Source organism: Triticum urartu, chromosome 3 (assembly GCF_003073215.2).
Source record: "Triticum urartu cultivar G1812 chromosome 3, Tu2.1, whole genome shotgun sequence".
NCBI lineage: Eukaryota > Viridiplantae > Streptophyta > Magnoliopsida > Poales > Poaceae > Triticum > Triticum urartu.
In genome coordinates, this window is record NC_053024.1 from 238,596,390 (window position 1) to 238,610,765 (window position 14,376).

Below are 14,376 nucleotides of genomic sequence, written 5' to 3' on the forward strand. Positions count from 1 at the left end.
GGACTGTGTGTCCTAAGGTTTAAATACCTAGCCGCTCCAACCAGACGTACAGTTGTCACAGCAACTGGAACTGGTCCAACATATCATTGTCTTCAACGAGTCACTGGTTTCATCTTCACTTCCTCTTCTTACTGTCACACATTGTGAAGCCATTGCATGCTTGCTTTATCTTTAGTCTTCACAACGTGAATGTATGAACTGTTTGGCTTCATAACTTTCCTACCTGATCCTTATTACACTGCAGTTGTTTGTCATTGTGCTTTCACTCTATTGAATACATGACCATGGCTGGCCTAGTGTAATCTAACTTCCGCTGCATAGTAATAGGCATAATCTTCGCTGTTTGTCTTCATAACTCTCACGTATTGAAGACTTTCGTAAAAATCGCCTATTCACCCCCCCTCTAGTCGATATAACGCACTTTCAATTGGTATCAGAGCAAGGTGCTCCCTTGTTCTGTGTGATTCGGTTTAACCACCCGGAGTTTTAGCTATGTCGACTGCAGGGATAATCAAAGTCTCCGCTGCGTGCCCCGTCTTCGATGGAACTGAATATCCCTACTGGAAGAATAAGATGCGCATGCATCTTGAAGCCATTGATGTCGACCTATGGTATGTCATCGAGAACGGCGTTCCCAAGGCTGGAGAAGGTGTCACTGCTGCTGATGTCAAGAAGTTCACTCAACTGGACTCTACTGCCAAAAATATCATCTGTGGTCATCTGACAAAAGGACAGTATGGCCGTGTGAGTGCCTTGAAGACATCCAAGCTGGTCTGGGACTGGCTCTCCAAGGTCAATGAAGGCGTCTCAACCCAGAGAGATCAAAGAATCAGTGTTCTTCGCAACTTCTTCAACCGCTTCAAGCGACATGACAATGAGAATGTCCAGCACACATTTGACCGGCTCACTGACATCACAAATGAGCTTCAAGCCCTCGGCGCCACTGAGATCACCAAACATGAAATCGTCAAGACGCTGCTGAGATCACTTGATAGTTCGTTTGACATCCTGGCCCTGATGATTCAAGAACGTCCTGATTTCAAGACACTCGATCCGTCTGACATACTTGAGAGGCTTAACACACATGAGTTTCAGCTTTCTGAGAAAAGAGATATCTATGGTCCAAACTATGGGCGAACTCGTGCCTTGAAGGCAAAAGCTGTCTCCTCATCTAAAGAAGAATCTGACTGCAGTTCTGATGATCCTGAAGAAATTGGAAGAGAACTTGCAATGCTAGTGAAGAAGTTCCAAAAATTCACCAAGAAGAAAGGCTTCAGAAAATCTTCACGATCAAGCTCAAGGAATGATGAAGCTTCTGCTCATGACTACAAGAAGAAAACATGTCACAAGTGCAAGAAAACTGGACCCTTCATCTCTGAGTGTCCACAGTGGGACAATGAGAACAGAAGGAAGAAGAAGAGCAAGGAATATGATTCTGACGACAAGAAGAAGAAGAAATACTCAAAGTCTTCTTCCAAGTCTTCATCAAAGTCTTCATCACACAAGAAGAGCTCATCTGGCAAGGCACGTGCGTTTGTTGGAAAGGAGATGGATTCAGAGGAGGAGTCCGCATCTGAGGAGGCAGAGGTGGAATCTGAGGAGGAGTCTGATTCTGGCATTGCGAGTCTGGCTACAGCATACGTCGCCAAGTCCATCTTCAACACTGAAGACAATGACTGCATCACCGACACCGACGCAAATGACAAGAACGACTCCACTCCTACCTACTGCTTCATGGCACGCGGTGCCAAGGTAAACACACGCCCTACTCGCTATCAAACATCTAGTGACGATGACTCTGACTGTGATTCAAAACCCAGCTACAAAACACTTGCTAAAATTGCAACTGAACAACAGAAAGCTATGGAACATATTCAAAAACTGTTAGACAGAAGCGATGATCTGTTGGGTGCTGAAATGACTCGATCTGAATCCTTAATTGAAGACATAAAAAACCTTCACGTTAAGTATCAGGAACTTGAAGATCGTCTTGATACTCTCTCAACAACTCATGAAAAGCTTTCCTATGATTATCTTCAAAGGAAGCAAGAACTTGAGAAATTGAGAGCGACTCATGAAGATCTTCAAAAGGAAAACGAGTCACTTCGCTCCGAACAGATCAGTCCTGCTTAAGAAGGATTTGAACCACCATGTCTTAAATGCATTGAGCGTGATAATGCTACTTCTGTTGCTGAATGTTCCACTGGTACTGCTGTTGCAATATCTTCAACTGTTGATGTGGTAACTAACCCCTCTGCTGAGGATACCACTGCTATTGCTGATGAGAATGCTAGGTTGAAGACATTGCTTGAAACAGGGATGTACAAAAGTCTTAAAGGACATCAGACATTATGTGATGTCCTCAAGAAGCAGATTCTGAACCGAAACCCTAGGAAAGAGGGTGTTGGATTTGTGAGGAAAATAAATGCAGATGGCTCTTACTGGAAACCTGAGCAGTACCCCAAAACCACATGGGTTGCTGCAAAGGAACTTTCAGCAGATCCATCCAACTTATCTGGCTTCACTTGTGCTAACCCCATTATCATTGATGAATCCTTTGATGCAAACTATAAACTGTTTAAGAATCAGAATGGTGAAGTGTTTGCCAGGTACATTGGTACTAACTGCAGGAATGGACCGCCTATGAAGAAGATCTGGGTTCCGAAAAGGTGTCTGGAAAATCTTCCTGTGAATGTCTTCATGACACCTCACTTAAAGAAGACAAACTTCAGACCAAAGGCTTCATATGGTCCAAAGGCTTCATACAAACAGAGGACTCACCTGAGTCACACTAACGCAAATGTTTTGCAGGGAAATCATACTCAGGCATATGAATATGAGAACGGTTCTTCGAATCGTCATGTTCATATGACCAAAAATTATTCTGCTTATTCCTATGAATATTATTGTCCACCTGCTAGACTGTTTGCTAAGGCTTCAAAGCCAAAATTCTCAGATGCTGCACTTAGACTTATTGCTTCTAAGCCACCCTTGAAGATGTGGGTGGTTAAGAAAGCTTAACTCTCTTTTGCAGGGAAAGGTCTCCAGCAGAAAAACAAAATCTTCTGACGCTTTTGCTGGGGACCTTAAAAATCTTGTAGGGCGCAAGATAAAATGCCCGAATGGCATCATTATGTACTTCGTTCCTGAATCGCATGCTACTTTCCCTATTAGTCCTAATCTGGATCTAAGTTTTCATAACCCACTGGTTCGTCAAATGTTTATGCTTCACAATTCTCTTCGTGAAGCCTATCCCCCTAACTGCACTGTAGGGTACGACACCAGCGACTTCAAAGTCTTCAGAATGGATTATTGACAGTGAGTGTACAAATCACATGACTGGCAGAAGAAGCCTTCTTATGGACTCAACATTACGTCCATCCGACAAGAGCCACATCACATTTGCAGACACTGGTAAAAGTAAGGTATTGGGTCTAGGTAGAGTTGCAATCTCAAAGGATCAACACATGGATAAAGTCATGCTTGTTGAATCCCTTGGCTTCAACTTAATGTCTGTCTCAATGCTTTGCGATTTGAATATGATCGTAATGTTTGGAAAATATCGTTGCCTGGTACTAATGGAATCTGACAAATCTCTAGTGTTTGAAGGGTATCGGAAAGGTGATTTGTACGTGGTAGATTTCTCAGCAGGACCACAACTTGCAGTATGTCTTCTTGCAAAAGCTTCAGAATGCTGGCTTTGGCATCGGAGGCTTGGGCATGCTGGCATGAGGAACCTCCACACCCTTGCGAAGAAGAAACATGTCATAGGCATCGAAGGCGTCAAGTTCAAGAAAGATCACTTATGCGGTGCCTGTGAAGCAGGGAAGATGACAAGGGAAAAACATCCTTCGAAGACAATCATGACTACAACACAACCCTTCGAACTGCTCCACATGGATCTTTTCGGTCCCACTCACTACTCAACTTTTACTACTTCTGCTTGCCTCTATGGCTTCGTCATTGTTGATGATTACTCTAGATATACTTGGGTGCACATAATCCTTTACAAGACTGAAGTGTAGGATGTCTTCAGACGCTTCGCCAATCGAGCTATGAACAATTTTGGCGCCAAGATAAAGCACATCAGAAGTGACAATGGCACTGAATTCAAGAACACTGGCCTTGATACATATCTGGATACCTTGGGCATCACACATGAATTCTCAGCTCCGTACACGCCACAGCAGAATGGCGTCGTCGAACGCAAGAACAGAACACTCATTGAGATGGCCAGAACAATGCTAGATGAATACAAGACTCCAAGAAAATTCTGGACTGAAGCCATTGATACTGCATGCCATACAATCAATCGTGTTTATCTTCACAAGCTTCTGAACAAAACATCATATGAACTCCTAACTGGCAAGAAGCCAAATGTCAGTTACTTCAGAGTATTTGGAGCAAGGTGCTGGATCAAGGACCCACACCACACCTCAAAGTTTGCACCAAAAGCACATGAGGGCTTTATGCTTGGATATGGAAAGGATTCACACTCCTACAGAGTCTTCAATCTCTTCCATTACAAAGTGGTTGAAACAGTGGATGTGCGGTTTGATGAGACAAATGGTTCACAAAGAGAGCAACTGCCAAATGTGCTAGATGAAGTTCCAGCTAGTGAATCAATCAAGCTTATGGGAACTGGAGAGATTATGCCTTCTGAAGCTCATCCTGAAGAAGAACTTATCATCTCAGCACCTGATCAACATGAAGACAATGCTCAGCCTGAAGACATTCCTCCAAACAACAACACAGATCAGCAAGAGCAAAGTCTTCGCCCTGTACATCCTCGTGTTGCAAATGAAGTATAGATTGACAGAATAATTGATAGCATCAATGCACCTGGTCCACTCACTCATTCAAGGGCAACTCAGCTAGCAAATTTCTGTGGGCACTTCGCATTCGTATCAATATCAGAACCCAAGAAAGTTGAAGAAGCCTTCATGGAACCTGAATGGATTCAAGCTATGCAAGAAGAGCTTCAACAGTTTGAGCTGAATAATGTATGGGAACTGGTTAAGCGTCCTGATCCACGGAAGCACAACATAATAGGCACCAAATGTATATACCGCAACAAGCAAGATGAGCATGGTCAAGTTGTCAGAAACAAAGCTCGTCTCGTTGCTCAAGGATATACTCAAGTGGAGGGCATTGACTTCGATGAAACATTTGCTCCTGTGGCTAGGCTTGAAGCCATACGCATACTGCTGGCCTATGCAAATCATCATGACATACTTCTATATCAAATGGATGTGAAAAGTGCCTTTCTCAATGGCAAGATTGAAGAAGAAGTGTATGTTGCACAACCGCCTGGCTTTGAAAATCCAAAACATCCTGACATGGTATACAAGCTCAACAAGGCACTGTATGGCCTCAAACAAGCCCCTAGGGCCTGGTATGACACACTCAAGTACTTTCTGAAGAGCAAAGGCTTCATACCTGGTTCCCTGGATCCCACTCTTTTCACGAAGACATATGATGGTGAACTGTTTGTGTGCCAAATATATGTGGATGACATTATCTTCGGCTGCACCAATCATAAGTGCAGTGAAGAGTTTGGATATATGATGCAAGAGCAATATCAGATGTCCATGATGGGGGAGCTGAAGTTCTTCCTTGGTCTTTAAATACGCCAACAGCGCAATGGCATCTTCATATCTCAAGAGAAGTATCTCAAAGATTGCCTGAAGAAGTTCGGTATGCAAGACTGCAAAGGCTTCACAACACCAATGCCAGCCAAACATCATCTAGGTCCTGACGACAATGGTAAAGAGTTCGATCAAAAGGTATACCGCTCCATGATTGGGTCTTTGCTTTATTTATGTGCATCTAGGCCAGATATCATGCTTAGTGTTTGCATGTGTGCTCGATTTCAAGCGACACCAAAGGAGTCACATCACTTAGCTGTGAAGCGAATTCTTCGATATTTGGCTCACACCCCAACTCTAGGATTATGGTATCCAAAGGGCTTAGAGTTCGATTTGGTTGGATTTTCGGATGCTGATTATGCTGGTGACAAAGTTGATCGCAAGTCTACATCAGGCACATGTCACTTTCTGGGACGATCACTTGTATGTTGGTCTTCAAAGAAGCAGAACTGTGTATCTCTCTCCACTGCTGAATTTGAATACATTGCTGCTGGATCTTGCTACGCTCAGCTTCTGTGGATGAAGCAAACACTCAAGGATTATGGCATTCATCTGAAGCAAGTGCCACTTTACTGCGACAACGAAAGCGCCATCAAGATTGCCAACAACCCAGTTCAGCACTCGAAGACAAAGCACATTGAAATTCGTCATCACTTTCTCAGAGATCATGTTGTGAAGGAAGACATTGATATCATACACGTCAACACTAAAGAGCAATTGGCAGATATCTTCACCAAGCCCTTGGATGAGAAGAGGTTTTGCAAGTTACGGTGTGAGCTAAATATCTTGGAATCCTCAAATGTCCTATGATCAGGCACACATCCTAACACTTATGCATATTGATGACTTAGATGTGCAACACACAAAGTAAAGTATATCTTCAATCAATGAAGACATACATTCTAAGTGTGAATACATTAATGTGGAATTTGACTTCGGAGCACCACGATAATTGTGCACCGTGTCTGGGTCTAATACTTCCTATACGGTGGGTAACGCCACCACCAAACGTTCCATTTTGAAGTGTTTAACTCATGGCGTTACCTTGCAATATCTTCACATTTGGTTTGGCTTCGAACTCAACATGTCTTCATGATTATCTTCACTACGTTGATTATATATATATACTCTAGTGTTCTGTCCTCTACAGCATTCACTTATAGCTATGTCTTCTTGGTTGAATCTTTTGAACTAAGTGAATGTGATCGGACTCTAATCTCTCTATGCTTTCTATCTCAAATTCTATCTCTCCAAGTCATATGCATTCTATTGAAACTGTTGAATGTCTTCACTGAGTCCTTGTCAGCTGAAGATATAGAGACAACCATAAAGTCCGTTTTTAATGCTCATTCCTCCACATAAAATCCGGAGAAGCAGGAATGACCGCCCGACAATTTAGGCGTGCGTGGGACGTGGAACAAACGCCAAATTTCCGCTAACTGGCCACGCGTTCCTCAAATGCGAACCGCCAGGGGCACCTGCATAATAGCACAGTGCCGCCCCTGAGTCTATAAATTCACACTTACCGCGGTCATTATCTCCTTCTTCCACCCTCGCACGAACCCTAGCGCCACCGCTAGCACTCGACGATGCCGGAGACGAAGCGCTTCGCTGCCGCAACCTCTCCAACGCCGTCCTCACGCCGACCGCGGACATCGTCCTCTCCGCCGTCGCCGTAGGTGTTTTCTGTCGCCAAGTTAGGGCACGGAGGACTGAACTGCTTGGCATCAACTTCCTTCCATCTAGCAGTTCTAGTGTGGTAAATAAAACTTCTTTTTACAGCCTCTTTTGATCTCATGGTTCTGTCACTTTCTACCATAAGAAGTTTCTCTTTACACTAGTTAGATCTCTCGCTGCATCTCATAACATGCCTAGTATATTCACTTGTGCTTCATAAAGTAGTTAGATTCCTCACTTGTACTAATCTGTGGGTTCGTACAAATCTAGAACCAACTTCTTGTCTATAAGTGAATGTCTTCGCACGATGAGGTCAATGTCTTCTAAACTGATTAATCTTCAAAACCTTCTGAGAATGCATATGACCTCTTCCCCTTCCCTCGCACCTTAATGCTGTCACAGGTACATGTCCGTGGGAGAATCCTTCAGTTCTCATAGTCTGCATTCATTTGCAGAATTCCTACAGCATCACATAAACTCTCCTGAAGCCAGTTCCTTTTGGTCCAGAAAAAGAAAGCCTTTGAAAGTTTTGAAGCCTTTCAAGTTAAAGTTTATGGCTTCAGTAGCAGCAGCAAGAATGGGGGGCAGACAGAGACGTGAGGGAACTTCCAAGGATCTGCCTGAAGACTTGGCAGAAATGTACAAAACAGATCCAGAAGAGAGCTATGGGCAGCGCAAGACCCGAATCCAATGGATTCGACGCTATTGGGCAGAACAGTGGTTCAAATACCGCTTCGTCACCCAGGAGTATGCTGAAAAGAATGCTATCAAGAGTCCATGGGGGGATATCTTATACAAGAACCTTGTACCCAGGACCAGAGATGAAGCCATTGCTCAAGGCTTCTACCCATGCATGGTCCGAGGACCACAGCCTGATGATGCACATCCGTCGTCACTTCTCTGGTGTCGTGACGACAATCTCTTCAAGCGCAACTTTCAGTTTGCCCAACAGTCAGCGAAGCTAAACAAGAAGAAATTTGGGCTTGACTTCAACCCTGGTCCCTCCTCACCAAGGGCAGATGGCACACGCGACGCGGAACCCAATATCATCGGTCCGTTTGCCAATCTTGAGGGCCTGATCACCCACATCTTAGTCCAAGGGACTGCTGTGAATGACCCTCCAGCTAATTCTGAGTCTGATGAAGCTCCTGCTGTGCCAAAGCCAAAGCAGACAAAGAAACCAAAAGCTTCAAAGCCGGCCCCTGCCTCAAAAATCTCAAGGGCGAAGCCATTGAAAACTGCACCTCCTGAAGTCAGTGTGCAGTCTGAAGACGTATCCCGCGTCTCCAAGCCCCTGAAGGAAAAGGAGCCCCAGCAACAAACAGGCAAAGAGCTCACTGCTGCTGCCATTCTGCGCAGTGAAGCCTTGATCTATCAAGCGATGAAGATCTGGGCGATGACGCACTAGAGCAGCTCATCAAAAGCAAGGAAGAAGCGGAAATCTTCAACAATCTGCCTCTCTTTGATGTCGCCATCATCCACAGCTTCATCGATGAATGGTTTGACTCACCAGATATAAGCTTCAATGATCTGCAGCTGCCAGTTGGCCTCAGTGTCGCCTTCCAAGGCGCAATTGCTTCAGAACTGGCCATTGCTCAGCGCATTGTTGAGCTGAAACAGAAAATTGATCACGAAAAAGCTCAGTTCAAGAAGCACATGGCCAGCCTCAACGTGTAGGAAGTGAGGAGCTTAAAAATCATGCTGCATGAGCTCAAAGAAAACTTTCTGAAGAAGCGTGCTGAAGCCCAAGGCTCGCGTGAAAGGATGAAGTCTTTGGCTGACAAATGTGTTCAAGCCTACAACGAGGCTGAAAAGCGCAAGGCACTTGGGCGTCCTGGCATCGACCCCAAGATGGCCGCAAAGAAGAAGAAGCAGCCTGCTGTGAGTGAACCAGAGGCATCAAGACAAGCAGCCATTCCGATTATCTTCCCAACCGCCATGACTGGCTCGAAGCCAAAGAGCCGGTCAACAGCTTCAGAGCTAAAGAAGACAAGAGTTGCAGAAGCTAAAGCCAGAAAAAGGAAGAGTTCTGAAGCCTCTCCTACTGCCCCCAGCAAAAAGAAGCGCAAGGTCAAGAAATCTAGGGCTGCTCCCACAGAGCCCTTGATGGTTGAACCCCTTTCTGTCATTCACCCCAATGCAGAAAGAAGACTGACAGTTCATGAGCCTGCTCCCACAGAGGCTCCTGACGCTGAAGATATTCCAGCAGCCAACCCAATAGCTGCTGAAGACATTGGTCATCAGGACAATGTGCAAGATGATGCAGCCCTTCCTCAGCTTGAAACAAGCGAACTCATCAGTATTGGTCGTCCTCTGACGCCAATGGCACAAGATGAGTCATGGGCGGATCGCCCTCAGGAGGAAGAAGACTTTGAGGCCCAGCCCACTCCGACACCACAAGCGTCGTCTGCGTTTCGTAGGCTTCGCAAAGGTCCACGGCCTCAAGTCCAGTCTGCAGAAATTCCGGCTGCATCAGCCGAAGACAATGAAGAAGCACCTCCAGAACCCACTCCCCCGCTCCATCAAGATGCAGTTCTCCAGGAGAACGTGCCTGAGGTTGTCCCTCCAACTACAAACACTGAAGCCAATGTGGAGCCCGCCCCACCAAATGCTTCAGCGGACAGCGAAGCCACTGAGCCAGATACTTTAGTTCCTGAATCTGCTACAGGTCCACAGTTTGATTATCACATAGAGCATAGGCCTCATGTCCAGAAGCCAGTCCCAAGGCTTCCAAGGTTCCCAGGTCCTGCATCAGCACCTGGCTCCTTTGATATAAACAGCTTCAAGGCAGACAATACATTTTTCAATAGCTCCAAGAACCCCTATTCAAGGGAAAGGATTGTATCAGACAGGTTCTGGAGCTATTCTCAGCGCAGCTATTATTCATGTATCTTATACAACCAAGGCCGCATCTTTCCGCACAAGCGCCTTGAGGTTGAAGCCATTGCTGGTCTGCCATGTCTTGAGGAAGCTTTGGACTGCTTCAGGCAAGTGGGTCTGCTGCCGTTTGTGACAGATGAAGAGCACTGGAATGAAGAGCTTCTGCTTCAGTTCTATGCCACCCTTCATATAAAAGGATACAATCGAGATCCGAAGACTTGGATCCTGGAGCGGATGACTGGCAATGTCCATCATGAAGCCAATGCATTTGATATCATTGAGCTCACCGGCCTGCCCACTCTAGGCGAATTCTTCGAGGAAGGCTGCCAACCACATTCTGAAGCAATTGAGAGCATTTTCCAGAGACCTGAACCAAATATGAGTCAAATGCTCTCAATGATGAAGCCATTGCCTCAGGATGCACCCTATCCAACTGAGTTCTTCGTTGAAGACCTAGAGTACCAGCCCAGGACCATATATCACATTATCCGGCGGACTCTCTGGCCCATCAAGGGACACTCACCACATGCCAAGATTGAGGGTGCAATGAAGACTCTCATATTCTATATCATGCATGGCAAATGCTTCAACGCACAGGACCTCTTCATACGCCAACTTGCAGCGTCAGGCTCGGACTTATTTGGTCTAAAGTTCTATGCCCCTTGGGTGATGAGGCTGATCAAACTGCACTCTACGATCCAGTATCAGCCCTCAGCCCGAAACCATCGGATCTTCCTGCCAGATGTGGATATCTCTGCTGAAGCAATATACCCTGAGCCTGCCAAGCAACCGATAAGTCTTCAGAATGCTGAACACCAGAGCTTCACGCAGAATGTTGAAGGTGTTGAAGCCATATCCAGGGTCTATCCGATGGCTGGCACTACACGTGCACCAGCATCTACTGAAGCCACAGATAGCACAAATGCTCCAAGACCCAAGAAGCGTGCTCGTGTCCTCACTGACCGAGAGCTTCTTGTGGCCCTTCACCAAAAGCAAGATAGGCATCACAACTGGCTGAAACGTCAGATGAAGAGCCTCTTGGTGGATGTCAATCGTCTTCGAAACCTTGCCACCAAGAATGCCTTCGTTACACATGAGACTTGCCGTCGTACATGGAAAGGGCTCTCAATGATCTGCACTGAAGCTGAACTTGAAGAGGATGGCTTCACAGAGCGCTTCAAATTTGACACCACACCTCCTAGAAGGGCTGTGATGCGCAACACACCGTCACTTGAAGACTCTGAGTTTTCTTCATCTGCTGCCACAGTTACTGCAAGGATCATTGATGAAGACGACGATGCTACTTCACCACCACCTGCTTCAGCACCTCAAAGCTCTGCACCGCCAAACAACTCCACCGACCCTGCTGCGCCTGGGAACGCGTAGAAAACTCTATGTCTTCAAACCTTTTTGGTCATTCCTGACAAAAGGGGGAGAAGCATATGATGTTTATAGTCTTCAAGCGGGTCAATATGGGCGGGTGCCTTATGTTTTGTTATACTTTGCTTCGTGTTTACAACTCTTGTTTTTGCTTCATTTGGTTCTTTGAGTTGTAAACACTAAAACTCGATGGTCGTCTGCTACTTGTTTACCACTCTATTTGCGAAGATAAATTCCGCATGTGCGATGATAAATTCCGCACTTATCTCATTCTGCAGACATCCATTTTCCATTATGCATGTCATTATCTTCATATACTTTCACATGCATAGTGGATTGTCATCATAAGCTGAAGCGGATCTCCACAAGTACAACCTGCCATGTGCATTTGCATTCCAAAAGCAAATTGACTTATATGCACATCTTCAGGGGGAGCCCTTGCAACTTATGAAGACAATCCCTTTGCAAACTTCACACTTTATATTCCCCGTTGAAAACTTCAACTAGTTTGTCATCAATCACCAAAAAGGGGGAGATTGTAAGTGCATCTAGTGCCACCCCTAGTTGGTTTTGGAGTATTGACGACAAACCTAGTTGAGGGACTAATGTGTCTGTGAGAATTGCAGGAAAACACAGGTAGAAGTCCCTCATTGATTCGGTTTCACTACCAGAGATGACCCCTAAAAATGTATGAAGACATTGAAGACAAAGGTGGTATATGAAGATATTCACATTGAAGACTATGACAAAAGAAGACACGTTATGAAGCCTATGGAGCTCGAAGACTTAGATCTTTCGTAGTTATTTTTATTTTGTGTTGAGTCATAGGAACCACCGTACTGTTAAGTGGGGTCCAGGAGAACCAGTTAGAATGACTGAAGTGATGCCTAAATCAAAAACCTATGTCTTCGAGTGAAGACAATGAGAGCGAATCTTGTCCAGAGCCGGACAAGTCAGCTTTGCTTGTAGCCCAAGTAAAGTTGCCATGAGAGTTCGAAATCTGACCGTTGAGACACGTGTCAGTTCCTTAGTGACCCAGGGTCATTTCGGATAAATCAGGTCGGGTTGCCAAGTGGCTATAAATAGCCCACCCCCACAACCATAAACGGTTGGCTGCTCAGATTTCAGTGCACGGCTTTTGTCGTTTGAGAGCAACCCACCTCGAAGCCTTTGAGAGAAAATTCCTAGTGAGGAGAAAAGCCCTAACCACCCAGAGCCAGAGTAAATTGGGCATCACTTAAGTCTTCTTGTCTGTGTGATTTGAAGACTTATTACACTTGGGGACTGTGAATCCTCCAGACGGTTAGGCGTCGCGTTCAGAGCATCCAAGAGACATTGTGGATTGCCAGTGAACGAAGTTTGTGAAGGTTTGGGAGTCTACCTTGAAGACTTACCAGAGTGATTGGGCGAGGACTAAGTGACCTTAGCTCAAGGAGAATACGGTGAGGACTTGGTGTACTGAACTGTGTGTTCAGGACTGGGTGTCCGGGACTGTGTGTCCTAAGGTTTAAATACCTAGCCGCTCCAACCAGACGTACAGTTGTCACAGCAACTGGAACTGGTCCAACATATCATTGTCTTCAACGAGTCACTGGTTTCATCTTCACTTCCTCTTCTTACTGTCACACATTGTGAAGCCATTGCATGCTTGCTTTATCTTTAGTCTTCACAACGTGAATGTATGAACTGTTTGGCTTCATAACTTCTTCCTACCTGATCCTTATTACACTGCAGTTGTTTGTCATTGTGCTTTCACTCTATTGAATACATGACCATGGCTGGCCTAGTGTAATCTAACTTCCGCTGCATAGTAATAGGCATAATCTTCGCTGTTTGTCTTCATAACTCTCACGTATTGAAGACTTTCGTAAAAATCGCCTATTCACCCCCCCCCCCCTCTAGTCGATATAACGCACTTTCAATTCCGATGATGGGCTTCCTCAAATGCCCGAGGTCTTCATGAGCAAGCAAGTTGGATGCACACCCACTTAGTTTCAGTTAGAGCTTTCATACACTTATAGCTCTAGTGCATCCGTTGCATGGCAATCCCTACTCACTCACATTGATATCTATTGATGGGCATCTCCATAGCCCGTTGATACGCCTAGTTGATGTGAGACTATCTTCTCCTTTTTGTCTTCTCCACCATCATATTCTATTCCACCTATAGTGCTATGTCCTTGGCTCAGGCTCATATATTGCGTGAAAGTTGAAAAGGTTTGAGAACGTAAAAAGTATGAAACAATTGCTTGGCTTGTCATTGGGGTTGTGCATGATGTGAATATTTTGTGTGGTGAAGATGGAGCATAGCCAGACTATATGATTTTGTAGGGATAACTTTCTTTGACCATGTTATTTTGAAAAGACATGATTGCTTTATTAGTAGGCTTGAAGTATTATTGTTTTTATGTCAAATGATAGACTATTGCTTTGAATCACTCGTGTCTTAATATTCATGCCATGATTAGAATGTGATCAAGATTATGCTAGGTAGCATTCCACATCAAAAATTATCTTTTTTATCATTTACCTACTCGAGGACGAGCAGGAATTAAGCTTGGGGATGCTGATACGTCTCCGTCGTATCTATAATTTTTGATTGTTCCATGCCAATATTCTACTGCTTTCATATACTTTTGGCAACTTTTTATACTATTTTTGGGACTAACATATTGATCCAGTGCCCAGTGCCAGTTCCTGTTTGTTGCATGTTTTTTGTTTCGCAGAATATCCATATCAAACGGAGTCCAAACGGGATAAAAATTGACGGAGATTTTTTTGGAATATATAT